Below are 17,244 nucleotides of genomic sequence, written 5' to 3'. Positions count from 1 at the left end.
GAAGAATTGAAGAACCAAACTTCAAGCCAAGACCCTAGAAGAATTGAAGAAATATGGAACAAAAATTGAAGAAGAAGTTCAGAGAAGATGAAGACGAGGAGCACTCACCTGGGTTCAAGGAAGAAGCGGGGAAGAGGAAGAAGCGGCGGTGCTGAGGATGGCGGCGGCGCTGACGACCTCAAAACGGCGACGACGATGAGGGCTAGGGTTCGGGGGTTCCTTAGCTTCAGAGGGCTAGGGTTCCTTTGCTTCAGACAAATGAATGGGGGAAAGGGGGGGTGGGTTCTAGTCTCTAGATCAGGTTTTCTTTCTTTTTTTTTTAAACAAGTTAAAAAACGGCGTCGTTTTGGGAGAATAGGCCGGTTCTTGGCCGGTTCGATGATTTTTTACTGGTTTTCTCCCGAGCAGTTATAGGAGGAGGACCGGAACGCTTGCATTGTCAGTTTCTGATTGAACCGGTTCGACCGGCCGGTCCGGTCTGATTTTCAGAACCATGGTTGGCACACAAACTCGCACACGTGGCAGTTAAGTATCTTTGTGTGCGAGAAAGACAAATCAGTCACTGGCTTTTTCTTCATCTTCTTAGTTATGTTCTTCATCCACCACACTACCATCTTCTTCTTCCTTTGTCCTCTTTGCCTTCTCCATATTCTCCCTTTCTCACTCCTTTTTCTCTCTCGACAACTACCTCCTTGATTGCAGTTCTGTTGCCCCACTCACCATCTCTGCCACTTCCTCCCTCTCCACCAACCACCGCCTCTTCTCTGACGACCTCGCATGAACACCCAACTCTCCTTTGTACTTCCCTTCTCCCTTTTCTGTTGTTTCGCTTCGAAACGACAACCACATCCTCGGCTTTCCCCAATCTACCACACCGTTAGGGTTTTCACTAATTCAACTAGCTACAATTTTTGCCTCAAAGACAAAGAAACTCACGTTGTTAGGTTCCACTTTCACGCATTCAAATCACCCGAACTTGATCTGGGTCGAGCTCAATTTTGAGTCTTAGTTGATGGCTACGTCGTATTGACAAACTTCACCAGTTTAAATTGCACAGAAAAAACCTGTGAGGGAAGCGCGATTTATGTCCTTTTGAGACCTGCCATGTCGGAGATGCCACTAATAAAGCCTTTGATGAAGAAAGTGGAAGCGCAGGAGAAGAGGAAGTGCAAAATGGTAGGTGTTGAACAAGACAATGGAAAAACGCAGGAGAAGGCTTCAGTGCTTATTCATTCTGGAAAACCCATATATGAATCCATGATCATTATTGAATATATTAAGGAGATATGGCCACATAATTAATTGGTTTCTCATTATCCGTATGAGAGAGCTCAAGCAAGGTTTTAGGTTAACTATGCTAATCAAATGGTAAGTTTTTAGAAACATATAATCTATAATATTGAATTTATATTGGTTCAAAATGTCAATAATGATGGGATAAATGTTTACAGGTTTCTACATTATTTGCAACACTCTACTTCAAATAGTGATGGTGAAGAAAAAGAGAACCCAATAAAAAAGATATGAGAACATCTCAAAGTTATTGAAGATCAATGCTTAGGTGATAAGAGGAAATTCTTTGGTGGGGACACAATTAATATTATGGACATAGCTTTTGGGTCAATTTTCAAAGTTTTAATCACTATAGAAGATGTGAATGAAGTGAAGGTCATAGAAGCTGAAAAGTTCCCTCTCTTGCATTCATGGTTCAATAATTTCAAAAATGTCACATTGATCAAAGAAAACTTTTCTGATAAGAAGAAAATGTAAGCTACTATAAAATTTATCATAGAGAAGGCATTGACATCTTCTTGAGAAGTCATCAGTATGTGATTGTTGCATCTTAGGCGGGGAGGGGCATTGCAGGTGTCACAGGAGGTGGAGTGGTGCACGAATTGTGAATCACACTTTTCACAACGCGTACCACTAACCAGCAAGTGCACTGGGTCGTCCAAGTAATACCTTACGTGAGTAAGGGTCGAATCCCACGGAGATTGTTGGTTTGAAGCAATCTATGGTTATCTTGTAAATCTTAGTCAGGAAGTCAATTATGTTTATCAGTTGAATTGCAAATAAACAATAGAGCATGGATTACAGGTTACTTGTTATGCAGTGATGGAGAATATGTTGGAGTTTTGGAGATGCTTTGCCTTCTGAATCTCTGCTTTCCTCTGTCTTCTTGTTCACGCACGCATGTCCTCCTATGGCAAGCTGTGTGTTGGTGGATCACCGTTGTCAATGGCTACCTTCCATCCTCCCAGTGAAAACTACGCTCACGCGCTCTGTCACAGCACGGCTAATCACCGGTTGGTTCTCGATCCGGTTGGAATAGGATTTACTATCCTTTTGCGTCTGTCACTAACGCCCAGCCTTCAGGAGTTTGAAGCTCGTCACAGTCATTCGATCCTTGAATCCTACTCGGAATACCACAGACAAGGTTTAGACTTTCCGGATTCTCATGAATGCCGCCATCAGTTCTGGCTTATACCACGGAGATTCTGATTAAGGAATCTAAGAGATACTCATTCAATCGGATATAGAACGGAGGTGGTTGTCAGGCACACGTTCGTGGTTTGAGGAAGGTGATGAATGTCACAGATCATCACCTTCATCACAGTTAAGCGCGAATGAACATCTTAGATAGGAACAAGCGTGTTTGAATGGAAAACAGAAATACTTGCATTAATTCATCAAGACACAGCAGAGCTCCTCACCCCCAACAATGGGGTTTAGAGACTCATGCCGTTAGAGAATACAAAGTTTAGATCTGAAATGTCATGAGATACAAAATAAGTCTCTAAAAGTTGTTTAAATACTAAACTAGTAGCCTAGGGTTACAAAATATGAGTGGACTATGATGGATGATGCAGAGATCCACTGCTGGGGCCCACTTGGTGTGCTGGGGCCCACTTGGTGTGTGCTGGGGCTGAGACTTTAAGCAATTCACATGCGGAGGCCATTTGTGGAGTTGAACGCCAGTTTTTATGCCAGTTTGGGCGTTCAACTCCAGTTTTTGATCCTTTTCTAGCGCTGGACGCCAGAATTAGGCAGAGAACTGGCGTTGAATGCCAGTTTACGTCGTCTATCCTTGTGCAAAGTATGGACTATTATATATTGCTGGAAAGCCCTGGATGTCTACTTTCCAACGCAATTGGAAGCATGCCATTTCGAGTTCTGTAGCTCCAGAAAATCCACTTTGAGTGCAGGGAGGTCAGAATCCAACAGCATCAGCAGTCCTTTTTCAGCCTGAATAAGATTTTTGCTCAGCTCCTTCAATTTCAGCCAGAAAAATACCTGAAATTACAGAAAAATACACAACTCATAGTAAAGTCCAGAAATATGAATTTTTCCTAAAAACTACTAGGAATAGACTAAAAACTAACTAAAACATACTCTAAACTATATGAAATTATCCCCAAAAAGCGTATAAAATATCCGCTCATCATGGAGCCACATTGGGCGGTAGGTGGAGGAGACGTAGTTTTCGTCGCAGTCGACCCAGAGGAATTGGTCGTCGATCCGAGGTCGAGGACGAGGGAGACAGGGAAGAGAGGGGTTCACCATCTCTTTCAGTGGCTTTCATGTTTGAGGTTTTGGAAATGGAGTGGAGGTTGTGGTTGTTGCGGCAAGAGAGTTCAACGCAGAGGATGTGTGGGTGGATATCGGTGGGAAGTGCGATTTTAGGGAGGTGATAGAGGGTTTAGGGATTTTATTAGAAGGTCAGGGACTAATTTGTCCTCCTCGCACACGTGGATACTTAACTGTGTAAATCCAAATTAAATAATAAATAATTAACTAATAGATTAATTAGGAGTCTAAAAGGTTAAGAAATTAAAATTTCATAGTTGGAAAAAATAAAAATATTTAGAATACAAATTAAAACACTAATCTTAAAGGTTTTGACAAAAAATTGAATCAACAGGCTAAAATGAGTGAACCGGGCTCATGTTGGCCCCAAGCCCACATATGTAAGCCTTACACTTATGCAGTTTCAGCACTAAAACTCCCCTTTCATTGTGTTCCACGGTGGAGAAGAGAAGAAGAGAGGAAGAACACTTAGCCCTAACCAAACACTATTCACCATTGATTTCAAATCCTCATAACTTTCAATCCGTAGTTTCGATTGACGAGCCGTTTATGGCCAGGCATTTGTATTAGAATTTTTCTTCGATTTTATCTTAACAAAGTAGTAAGGAACTTTGAATTTCTTGCCCAACTCTTTCTTTCCTTAAATTTTGCATTTTTGGTATGGGTATTTAGAAAAACTCAATTTTTCAATATTTAGGAGAGGCTTAATCATTATTCTAGTGAGGTTTTGACCCAAGACTACGAGAGATAAGGTAAGAAACTTTTTTCCTTTAATTTTGCACAAATTTAAGTCATGAATTTAGTGTGAATGTTGTGATAATTGAATGTGGTTAGATGGGATTGGATTGGGTTAGCTTGCATTAATGCGGAATGGATTAGTTTGGTGTAAATTCGGTGTGAAATTGAGGATTCCTTTGGTGTGGCATTGGTGCAGTTTAAGTTTCGACGGAAAAGATTTGATTTGAGGAGTTGGAACCGGCGTCTAAGAGGTACAGATTTTAGTTTGGAGTAGGCATTATGTAAGATTATGTGAATGCCTAGGTTAATTACCCTTAGGATATGATTTAATAGAATTGCTTGTGTTTGTGATTAGTTGGTTGAATATCGATTGTTGGTTGTTGTTGTGAATTATGAAATAAATTGTTATTGAGCTTGGATATGAGATATGGTGAGTATGTTGTATGTTGAATAAAATTTGATGTATAATGATACCTTGATGATTGGTAGCAAATTTGGGCCGGAGGCTGTGATGGGGTGAGGAATCCCCACGTGGTAAGTGAAGGTAAGTGTGTGGATTATGATTGAAGCAATGGGTGTTATAATTGATTACGGAATTGAGTGAATTGTTGGATTATTGATATTGAATATTGATGGAAATTGTTGGAAATGAATGATTGATTGGATACTTGGGTTAATTAGGCTTGGATTGATTGAAAATTGATGATTGGTAGTCGAGGAGGTTGGGTTTGTAAGTGGTTTTGGAATGAAATGGAATTGAATTGAAAAATGGCAAAAGTCAACATTTGGGTAAAAGCCAGTTTTTAACCAACTTCGATGGGTTATAACTTGCCGCTTGGAGTTCGGAATTGAATGAAAGTTGTCATAAATTAAAGCTAGTCAAAAAAATGTTAAAACCATCTAAAGATGAGAACAACATAATTTTGTAAATAAAGTTATGAAAGATTGAAGTTAGGGTTTAAAAACTGAAATTTCTAAGTGTTGCAGAAAAACCAGAAATTCTGGTATGCGTGTCCACGCACACAATGGTGCGCACGCTGATAAACCACTATTTTATAGTTTAACTTGTGCTCAATTGAGTGGATTTTATCAACTCTTTACCCACTTATTCATACTATTTGCATGGTTTTACATTTGCCTTCCTAATTATGTGCTTTAATTGAAAACATGCTTCTTTGGCCTTAAGTTCCCTATGTTTAATCCTCTCTTATTACCATTAGATGCCTTGATATGTGTGTTAAGTGATTTCAGAGATTACAGGGCAGGAATGACTCAGAGGATGGAAAGGAAGCATGCAAAAGTGGAAGGAATACAAGAAGTTGGAGAAATTGCTAAGCTGTCCAGCCTGACCTCTTCGCACTCAAACGGCTATAACTTTAGCTACAGAGGTCCAAATGACGCGGTTTCAGTTGCGTTGGAAAGCTAACGTCTGGGGTTTCGATTTGATATATAATATGCCATAGTTGCTCTGACGCTAGGTGACGCGGTTGCGTGATCCACACGGACGCATCGCAGTGGCAAAAAACCAGCGTAGCAGGTTTCTTCTCCAGCGATTTCTGGGCTGCTTTTGACCCAGTTTTCAGCTCAGAACACACAAATTAGAGGCTATAAAGTGGGGGAATGCATCCATTCATAAACAAGCTCACAATTCATAATTTTAGGAGTAGATGTAGTTTTTAGAGAGAGAGGTTCTCTCCTCTCTCTCTTAGGATTTAGTATTTAGGATTTCTTTACTTTCAGGATTGTTTCTTTTTATCAGGTTCAATGTTCCTTTTATTTATTTTTCTAATTTAATTTATGAACTCTTCCATGTTATATTTGATATCTTTATTAGTTCTAATTGAGGTATTTCAGTTTATTATTGCTTTCTTTTATTTACATTATTGTTATTCCCATCTGAAGACATTTTTATTCCAGTAGATTTACTTTTCTCCTTTTTGGTCTTGGTTAAGAAATCAGTAACTCAGGAGTTATCAAACTCAAACATGATTGATAATTGTTATCTTTGTTAATTAAATTGAACTTCAATAATTCCAATCTTTTCTTAGGAAATAAATTGGATCCGAAGATCAAACCAATTAATCCCTTGACCTTCCTTTGCCTTAGTAAAGGTTAACAAAGTGGAATTAAGATTCAATTTTCATCATCATTGATAAGGATAGCTAGGATAGGACCTCTAATTTCTCATACCTTGCCAAAAGTGTATTTTTACAGTTATTTATTTGTTTTACAGTCTTTTACTTATTTTAATTGCAATTTAAATTACTTGTCCATCATCTTCACAACCCCAATTTACAATCTTCATAACCAATAATAAGAACATACTTCCCTGCAGTTCCTTGAGAAGACGACCCGAGGTTTAAATACTCGGTTATCAAATTTAAAAGGGGTTTGTTACTTGTGACAACTAAACATTTATACGAAGGGATTTCTGTTGGTTTAGAGACTATATCTACAACGCGACTGTTTTTATAAAATTTTTTACTAGCAAAAATCCTAACGTCAAAATGGTGTCGTTGCCGGGGAATTGCAAACGTGTGCCTTATTATTGGTTATTGTAAATATTTTCTTTTACCTGTTTATTTATTTTTATTTTTATTTTTTCATAAATTAAGAGGTTATTGGTTTTTTATTTAGTTATTAAAAATTTTTTCAAAAATTTGTTCTTCGTGTTCATCTTGACCTTCAAGTTGTTCTTAGTTGTTTTCTTCGTTTTGATCTAAAAAAAAATTTTAAGTTTGGTGTCATTTTATTGTTTTTCTCTTTCCTCAAAAAATATATTTTTTCTTTATTTTAATTGAATTTTCAAAATTTGCATTAAAAAAAATTTCAGATTTTTATTTTAAAATTTTTATCTTATCTTATCTTATCTTATCTTATTTCAAAAATCAAATTTCAAAAATTTAAAATTCAAATTTCAAAATTCAAAATTTAAATAACCTTTTAATTTAAATTTATTTTTATTTTCGTTTTTAATTTTTATTTGCTACTATGAACTCTCACCCCTTTGGCTATGAGTCTGGTTACAATTATGTTGCAGGAAGAGGAAATCACAATGAGAACAGGTATTAAGGTTGGAACAATCAAAGATGGGAGGAGCCACAAGGATTTGATCAACCCTCATGGCAACAACCACCTCCAATGGACTACCAACAAGCCCTGCCATATGCTTATAAACCCTCTCCTCAACATAACTTTGGACCACCAAACTCACAAGCCCCTTTACACCATTTACCTCCATATGACCCTAACCCACATCTACCATACCAACCACCCTATGAACCGAATGAGCCATACATAGATCCACTCCAACCTCCATTGGATAACAATACATTCATCTCTAACATCATTGGTCTCACCTCTACACTCCAAAATCTTATATCCCGCATGAACCAACCCCCTACCTCCAATATTCAATCCTCAATCTCTAGTGCACTTCCTTTTCAACCACATAATGATCTTTTCATCCCATTACCACCCTCCATGGAAGAGCACCCACATCCATCAATCCAAGAGCAAGATGATCCCAATTATGCTATTGATATGGAACAGGAAAGAAGGAATCATCTTCGCGAATCCATACTTCATAAGGTGCTAGAGGAGGCCCTACAGGTAAAGGTAGGAGAGACCCTTGAAGATGAAGGAGTAGTTGAAAGGAGTTGTCATGGAAAGAAAATCATCGAGGATGAGTATGATTTTATACTTAAACAACTGGACAAAGCAACAATTATTAAAAAGGAAGAAGTGGTTGCAAACTTAAGAGATGCTGTACTTCCATTAGAAAGTCCAGTCACAGAGCCTCCTTCCAAGACGGTTGCATTTGATGTTGAGGAGGGTGTACAACCTCCAAGGCATGTCATGATTAAGGACTTGGAAGAGGTCGATCAAGAGATGGAGATTCAAGAAGAAGAAGCACAGCCTCCCATACCCTTGGTGAACAATGAAGAAGAGATTGAATTGGAAGAAAGCTACCAAGAGGAAGAGGTTGATATTAAAGAAGCTTGCAAAGAGGTGGAAGTTGTCAAAGAGCACAAGGGAGTGGAGCTTGAAATCACCTTGCCAAATTTATTGGAAACCCCTCCCCCTAAGTTGCCATCATCATTCACAACATTCAAGTGGGTAAAATTCATATCCCTTAACTTTCTAATTCCACTTGAATATGGGCTACTGGAGACGGATGGTCAACTTAGAGCTCTTTGTGGCATTAAGAGTAAGAGGAAGATGGTCAGTGGTAAGAATTGTCCTGCAAAGTTCATTATGGTTGGAAGCTTTAAGTTTAAACGCCAAGGTTGGTGTAGAGCACAACTGAATGGGTCTAGGAAGCTGTTTGGTAGCTGCAGTGAGAATTCAAATTACTTATCACCCGGCTGGAAAAATACAGATCCCGACAAAAATGGGTGTAAAAGCAAGATTTGGGATCCTGGAATCTGCTCTGACATTTGTCACTCCGGGAGCCTAAGAATCTGTTTGAAGCTTTTTAAGGGTTTTACATGCCTAGTTTGGGACCCCGGAGGTTGCTGGAAGTACAAACATAGGTGAAGATTCCTGGATGAGTTCAAGCACAAGCCACCATAACAAAGGACTCCCCAAATGTCCAACTTAAGGACTTTAACTAAAAGTGCTAGGTGGGAGACAACCCACCATGGTATGATCGTTCTTTTTCAATTTTATTTCGCGTTGTTTTTTATTTTATTTTCATTGAACTTGGAAGTTTTCATAGCATCTACATTAGCACTGCACATTGCATAATGCATAATTGCATAAAAAAAATACGCACGCGATGCGGCAGCGTCGCTGACGCGTCCGCGTCGCCAGTGCATTGGAAAGAAAAAGATTGAACAGAGAGTCACGCGAAAGCATGGCTGGAGGCGTGCCTTTAGCACAAATATGCCCATGCGACCGCATCACTCACGCGACCGCGTCATTTGAAAAATAGTTTCCCCACGCATCCGCGTCACCCACGCGACCGCGTGGCCCTGTAGATCGATGTAAAAGGGGCGCATGGCCGAAAGTTGTGCTGGAGTAGGGTTGGACTCGTGCTAGAAGCCCAAGTCCTCCCACGCGAACGCGTCACCCACGCGTCCGCGTCACCTGACCTTATCGCGCACCACGCGACCGCGTCACTCACGCGTCCGCGTCACATGCGGCGCACAGCTTATCCCCATTAGCCAAAATATCTTATCTTTTCTTCCCCAAAACCTTATTTTTGTTTTCTCTTATTATTATTTCTTTCTTTTCTCTTCTTTCCCTTCTCATTCTTCTTATCTTTTATTTTATTTTATTTTATTTATTTGCATATTTCATTCACTGCATCTTAACTTTATGCATATTTTTATTTTTCTTTTCTAAATTTCTTATTTCACCATTGGTGTTAAATGCTCTTATTCAACTGTTGCATCTTGAATTATTTTGGTGCTTAATGACTTGTTTTACACTATGGGATGATATTAATTATCTGCCAATGCGAATCTTTTATGATACTTGCACTTCACTTGCATTGACATGAACTTATATTGATATTTTCATTTACCTACACACCTCCCCTTTGCTGCATATTTTGCACCACTGGTATGCCATGACTTCTATAGTTTTCTCACGTACATGTTGAAGCTTCCATGTAAATGAGACCCTTATCATTTGGCATTAACCCACCCATACTTCATTTATTTTCTTATCTTTATTTCTGGGTTGCTGTTCTTCTTTTTCTCTTCTTTCAGGCTGGCCATCGAAGACGGAAAAAGGGAGAAACTTCTAAAAGGGGAGACAAACAAGTCCATCTGCACAATCCTTGAAGGAAAGCATCAGTTGGAACAACCCGTCCACCTGTACATCTCAGCATGCACCGAGGACGGTACAAATCTTTAAGTGTGGGGAGGTCGATACCGATCTCCATGGGTTAGTTACCTTCTTCTCAACACCAGTGTTTTATTTTCTCTGTCAATTCATTGTTGCATTTGCATATTTGATTGCATGTTTATTTGATTTTGTGCATTTAATTACTACTTGGTTAAAGTAATAAATTTCTTGTTAAGACCCTATTTTTGAAAAATTTCACTAATTTACATAAAAAAAATTTAAAATTTTCTATGTGTTAAATTTGTTTGAAGTTGTATTTGGAACATGGTTTTTGAGTCAAAGAGCACACAACCTGTGAGACTTTGAGCTTATTTATATGGTTACATTATTTAACCATAAATATTCTATTCTTGTGTGTTTTCTTTTCTATGATTGCAATCTTAGCTTTGTTCCATTCTATATGTCCAATATTTAGTGTATTTACATGCTTGCATATGATTGAGCCCATTGTTTGATTTTAGCTCACTTATCCCAAATAAGCCTACCCTTTAAATCACCCTTGTCAGCCACTTTGAGCCTTTTTATCCCTATTTATTCTGTATTTTATCACATCACTAGACTTAAGCAGAAAAACAATTGAATATCCCAATTGAATCTTTGGTTAGCTTAAGATAGGATTGTGTAACAATTAAGTGTGGGAAAACTGTGGGAACATGGGTTAATAAGGGAATGTGTTATGTTTTTACTTTGATAAAATATTGAGAATTTAGGTACCTACTCATATGAGACTAGAAAAATCAAAAATCCATATGCATTGATAAGTTATGCTTATTTTTCTATTTATTTATATATATATATATATATATATATATATATATATATATATATATATATATATAAATTCAATAAATAAGTAAATAAATAAGGGGAAAAAATTACCCCAATGTTAAGTTAATGAAAGATCAATGCACATGTGATAAATTAAAAAAGAAAGATTGATACATGAGTATGTAATGCAAAAGTGAAGACTATGGGTAGCTAGGCATGATTCTAGAGTTATATAGAGTATATGCACGTTAGGTGAAAGTTTAGGTTAATTAAAGATTCAATTTATAAAGCTCACTTAGCCATATATATATACCCTCACCCTTACCTTAGCCCCATTACAACCTTGAAAAGACCTCATGATGTTTGCATTGGTACATTAAATTTTTGTTGATTGGTAAGATGAAGAACAAAGTTTAGAAAGCATGACTAGAGAAGAGTAGAGTGAATTACCCTATACACTTGAGTGATTAGAGTGATATACACTACTAGTAAGGGTTCAATACTTGATTCTATGTTCCCTGCTTTCATGAGCTATCTTCTTACAAGTTTACTTGCTTTTTATTGTATGATTTGAATTAGTGAAATCTGACTTGTATTTGTCTTGAAGAGCTTATTTACTTTTAACCAAGTAGGTAGAATCATTTTGCATGTAGTTGCATTCATATAGATAGGTTGCATTTCATACATTCTACCATTCCTCTTCACCTCTTTATAGTTTCTCTTGAGCTTAGCATGAGGACATGCTAATGTTTTAAGTGTGGGGAGGTTGATAAACCACTATTTTATGGTTTATCTTGTGCTCAATTGAGTGGATTTTATCAACTCTTTACCCACTTATTCATACTATTTGCATGGTTTTACATTTGCCTTCCTAATTATGTGCTTTAATTGAAAATATGCTTCTTTGGCCTTAAGTTTCCTATGTTTAATCCTCTCTTATTACCATTAGATGCCTTGATATGTGTGTTAAGTGATTTCAGAGATTACAGGGCAGGAATTACTCAGAGGATGGAAAGGAAGCATGCAAAAGTGGAAGGAATACAAGAAGTTGGAGAAATTGCTAAGCTGTCCAGCCTGACCTCTTCGCACTCAAATGGCTATAACTTTAGCTACAGAGATCCAAATAACGCGGTTTTAGTTGCGTTGAAAAGCTAACGTCTGGAGTTTTGATTTGATATATAGTATGCCATAGTTTCTCTGACGCTAGGCGACGTGGTCACGTGATCCACGCGGACGCGTCGCAGTGGCAAAAAACTAGCGTGGCAGGTTTCTTCGCCAGCAATTTCTGGGCTGCTTTTGACCCAGTGTTCAGCTCAGAACACACATATTAGAGGCTATAAAGTGGGAGAATGCATCCATTCATAAACAAGCTCACAATTCATAATTTTAGGAGTAGATGTAGTTTTTAGAGAGAGAGGTTCTCTCCTCTCTCTTAGGATTTAGGATTTAGGATTTCTTTGCTTTCAGGATTATTTCTTTTTACCAGGTTCAATGTTCCTTTTATTTATTTTTCTAATTTAATTTATGAACTCTTCTATGTTACATTTGATATCTTTATTAGTGCTAATTGAGGTATTTCAGTTTATTATTGCTTTCTTTTATTTACATTATTATTATTCCCATCTGAAGACATTTTTATTCCAGTAGATTTACTTTTCTCCTTTTTGGTCTTGGTTAAGAAATCAGTAACTCAGGAGTTATCAAACTCAAACATGATTGATAATTGTTATCTTTGTTAATTAAATTGAACTTCAATAATCCCAATCTTTTCTTAGGAAATAAATAGGATCCGAAGATCAAACCAATTAATCCCTTGACCTTCCTTTGCCTTAGTAAAGGTTAATAAAGTGGAATTAAGATTCAATTTTCATCATCATTGATAAGGATAGCTAGGATAAGACCTCTAATTTCTCATACCTTGCCAAAAGTGTGTTTTTACAGTTATTTATTTATTTTACAGTCTTTTACTTATTTTAATTACAATTTAAATTACTTGTCTCTCATCTTCACAACCCCAATTTACAATCTTCATAACCAATAATAAGAACATACTTCCCTGCAGTTCCTTGAGAAGACGACCCGAGGTTTAAATACTCGGTTATCAAATTTAAAAGGAGTTTGTTACTTGTGACAACCAAACGTTTGTACGAAGGGATTTCTGTTGGTTTAGAGACCATATCTACAACGCGACTGTTTTTATAAAATTTTTTACTGGCAAAAATCCTGACGTCACACGCACAGGTCAGAGCGGGTGTCAAAGGTCGTGCGTACGCACAAGGGTGATGCGTACGCACAAGCTAGGAAGTGCCTCTGACTCGTGCATACGCATAAGATGATACGTATGCACAAGTCCTGTTTTCACACTAAAACTCTATCTTTTTACTTGTTTGGTCTTTTCATCAAGCCTGTAAACTTTTGTAACCCCTAATTGAGGTCCGACAACTTGTTTTAGGCTTGAGAATGAGCGTAAGCATAATTTGGGGAATCAATTTGATGAATTTGAATAATATGGTGGATTGGAGTGTCAAAGATAATGATGGGTTGATGAGAGTTTATGATTAATAAACTTATTGAATAATAAATTGATACAAGACACGAATGATGAGCTTGACGATGACTGAGTATGGCAGATTGGCTGATTTGGCAAGGTTTGGGTGATATATCACTTGTGTATTAAATGAATATCTGTTTATGGTAAGGTCTGGGTGTCATCCTGCTTGCGTAATGAATTGAATAATAATTGATATGATACCTTCCTGAGTAGATGCAAAGGTGTGGTTCACCCCAGGTTGAGGATTGAAACTCCCTGGGTAGATGCAGTAGTTCGCCCCACTTGCTCTGGGTTGAGACTTGAGACTTTGTTGACCCTCCATAGCAAGATGTGGCTGCACACTTATACCTTTCTGGATTATTCCTCCAAAAGATGTGAATTCCTCTTGGAAATCGCGCACCAAGAGATTGTCCAGGGTTAGCTACCAGACATGTCGGGTTTGACTGTATAACCGACAGATGAGTTCATTGGCCATAGGACAGACATGCATCATTTGCATTTGTGTGGATTTTTTTGGTGTGCATCTTGTATTTGGTTTGTCTTCTTGATTAAATATATCTATATGCTACTTGATCTAAATATTTTATCTATTCTCTCTATCTGTGTATTCCTTGTATTATTTTGTCTGTGCTTGCATAACTTAGAGATCTCTCATGCTGGTGGTGGTGACACTGAGGATTGTTCCTAATATGACATGATGGGTAGAGGCTTGTGGTTAAATGAGTTTTGACACTGAAATTTCTGAGTTGGAACCATTATGATAATGAGAAGACTTATGACTTGTATTGAGAGGAATTGGGAATCTGAGATCATTTATTAGCTAAGATTTGGTTTTTGATTATCCAGTTTGGTTTAGAAATAACTCTAGACTTGAACTTGAGGTTGATTGGAGTATAGGATCGCCTAGCGAGTTCGTGTCATTTTACATCGTCTCTATTTGGGACTGTTACCCTACTGAGAATCCGAAAGGATGATGTTCTCATCCGTATTAGAAATTATTTATTTTACAAATATAGAGTGTGAATCACCTCGTTGAGCGTGCTAGATTCTCTCTGGAAAGCGAAGATTTTATCTTAGGACTTGTATATTTTGCACTTAGCTATATATGTTCTCCATTTTATGGAGAAATAGGATTTATATTTATGCTTTGTTGTACTTTTGGGATATATATATATATATATAGCGTGGTGAGGAACCATCCATGCCTGCAAAATGAGTATTGGGTTCCTCTAGGGATTTGAGCTTGGAAAAGTCGGTACCCGTTATGAAGGTCGGAAACCAGTAACCCTAGGTGGGTTAGAACCCCACCTGACGAAGGCTCGCAGCCTAGATTATGGGAGAGAATGAATGGCTCTATGACTCCATATTTCGCCTTGAAGGGAAAGGAGGGTTTCAACTCCGGAAGAAGCAGAAATCCCTCCAATCAAAGAATGGGCCGTAGATACGAAGTTAGGGAGAGGGTTAGTTCCTGAGTTTATATTTAGTTGCGAGTCTCGAACTTATAAGTCTAAAGCTAGGCCCGGGAAGTTTGGTACTACGTAGTCATGTCTCTTCTCTTTTATATATATATATATATATATATATATATATATATATATCCCTTCTGTTTGTTGACGCTTCTTTTCTGAACACATTCGTGTGCGATGCGATATTTCTGTTTTGTATATCTTTTCCTTCAAGACTCCTAGTTAAATTATCCTTCATATATATATATATATATATATATATATATATATATATATATATATATATATATATATATATTGATTTTAGTCGTCGTAGCACCTCAACACCTCTGATTTACAACTTAAGCATAAAGTTCTGTGTGGTATGGTGTTACAATTGCCACATGTGCGAGTTTGCGTGCAGGCCAACTTAGCATTCTCCGTTAGTGAGTCACGTAAAAAAATGTACGGGAGACTGTTATCTCTGGCAGAGAAAAACATTAGGAATTAATCTGTGACGAACTAATTTCTGCTAGTAAAGAATTTCGCAAATAAATTTCCGTTGTAAGTATAGTTTCTAAACCAACAGAGAATCCTTTCGTACAAAAATTTTGGATGTCACAAGTAACAAACCCCTAGTAAAATTTATAACCGAAGTATTTAAACCTCGGGTCGTCTCTCAAGGAATTGCAGGGAGGTGTATTTATTATTGGTTATGAGTTTTCTGGGAAATTTGGAGTTTGGGCAATGGGCACAAAAATAATTATCAATTAAAGTAATGAAAATTAACAAGAGGTTTTATGTAATTAAATTAAAAAGCCTTGACCGGGGGTATGATTAATTGGAAGTTCTATCCTTATTGGAATTCTCTCAAGTGTAGTATAAAGAGGTTGTTGTTTTCACTTAGTTAACTCTTACTAAATAAAGGAAAGTCAAGTGATTAAGCTAACTCTTATTCGCAAATCCTAGTCCTCTCCCTTGGGAAGGTCTAGCGTTAGTAAATACAGAATTAGCCAACAACTTTCAATTTAACTAATCACTTGAGCATTCCAACTCAAGTGTCTCCTCTTAATCAACCCCCAAGTCAAGTTGGGAGTCTACTCTGTCATCATGCATACCATCTTTTTTGTTGAGAGTTTGGAGTAGAAAAGAGACATGATAATGGGAATAGAATTAAAAGCAATTAAATAAATAATAAAATTAAATGAAAAAGTATCCTTTGCATTAATAATTCATAAAAGCAATCCAATTGTAACTCTGAATAAGGATTAAGGATATGGAAGAGTAAGGGACAAGGATGACAAACTAAATAAGATAAATAGAAATTAAAGGAGTAAGAAAATAGGAAACAAACTAGAATAATAAAGACTTCACGGAGGTAGTAATATCCAACTCAACAGCATAAAAGTAGGAATCCTAATTTCTAGAGAGAGGAGAGAGCCTCTCTCTCTAAAAGCTACATCTAAAACCTAAAATTATGTATATGAAAGTTGTGTTAATGAATGGATGCATTCCCTCACTTTATAGCCTCTAATCTGTGTTTTTTGGACCGAGAATTGGGCCAAAAATAGCCCAGAAATCGCTGGGGACGATTTCTGGTCCGTATAGGTCGCTGGTTTTTCTGTAAAACCATGCATGTGCGTAGATTCACGCGTGCGCGTCACTTTTCTTCAAGAAAACTATAAAAAATTATATATTATTTCGAAGCCCCGAATGTTAGCTTTTCAACGCAACTGAAACTGCCTCATTTGGATCTCTGTAGCTCAAGTTATGGTCAGTTAAGTACGAAGAGGTCAGGCTGAACAGCTTAGCAGTTTCTTCAACTTCTTGTATTCCTTCCACTTTTGCATGCTTCCTTTCCATCCTCTAAGCCATTCCTGCCTTATAAATCCTGAAATCACTTAACACACATATCAAGGCATCGAATGGTAATAAGAGAGGATTAAAATTAGCAATTTAAAGGCCCAGAAAACATGTTTTCAATCATAGCACAAGATTAGGAAGGAAAATATAAAACATGTGAATTGTATGAATAAGTGTGAGAATAATGGATAAAATATACTAGATTAAGCACAGGATAAACTCTAAAAATGGGGTTTATCAATCTGTGTATTAATTTTTTTGAAGATTAAAATGTTCGCTTTTAAAATCTTTGAGAACTAATTTAGGTATTTACTCTTCAATTTTATTAGCCAAATGATATTCAATTTGGAGAAATGGAATCCTTATGTAGAGGTTATTACTACTACACACGAGTAAATTCTATAGTAGTCTATGAGATTTATGAAATTACCCAAT

The 17,244-nt window shown here is 37.2% G+C and overlaps 1 pseudogene; it reads left to right on the top strand.

Annotated features, from left to right (window-relative positions):
* Nucleotides 1–1,104: 1,104 nt before the first annotated feature.
* LOC112747992 (glutathione transferase GST 23-like) lies at nucleotides 1,105–1,815 on the top strand (annotated as a pseudogene).
* The last annotated feature ends 15,429 nt before the right edge of the window (nucleotides 1,816–17,244 follow it).

This window comes from Arachis hypogaea, chromosome 15, assembly GCF_003086295.3.
Source record: "Arachis hypogaea cultivar Tifrunner chromosome 15, arahy.Tifrunner.gnm2.J5K5, whole genome shotgun sequence".
Taxonomy (NCBI): domain Eukaryota; kingdom Viridiplantae; phylum Streptophyta; class Magnoliopsida; order Fabales; family Fabaceae; genus Arachis; species Arachis hypogaea.
The sequence above is the reverse complement of the archived record's forward strand: the minus strand, read 5'-3'. Positions and strand labels throughout refer to the sequence as shown.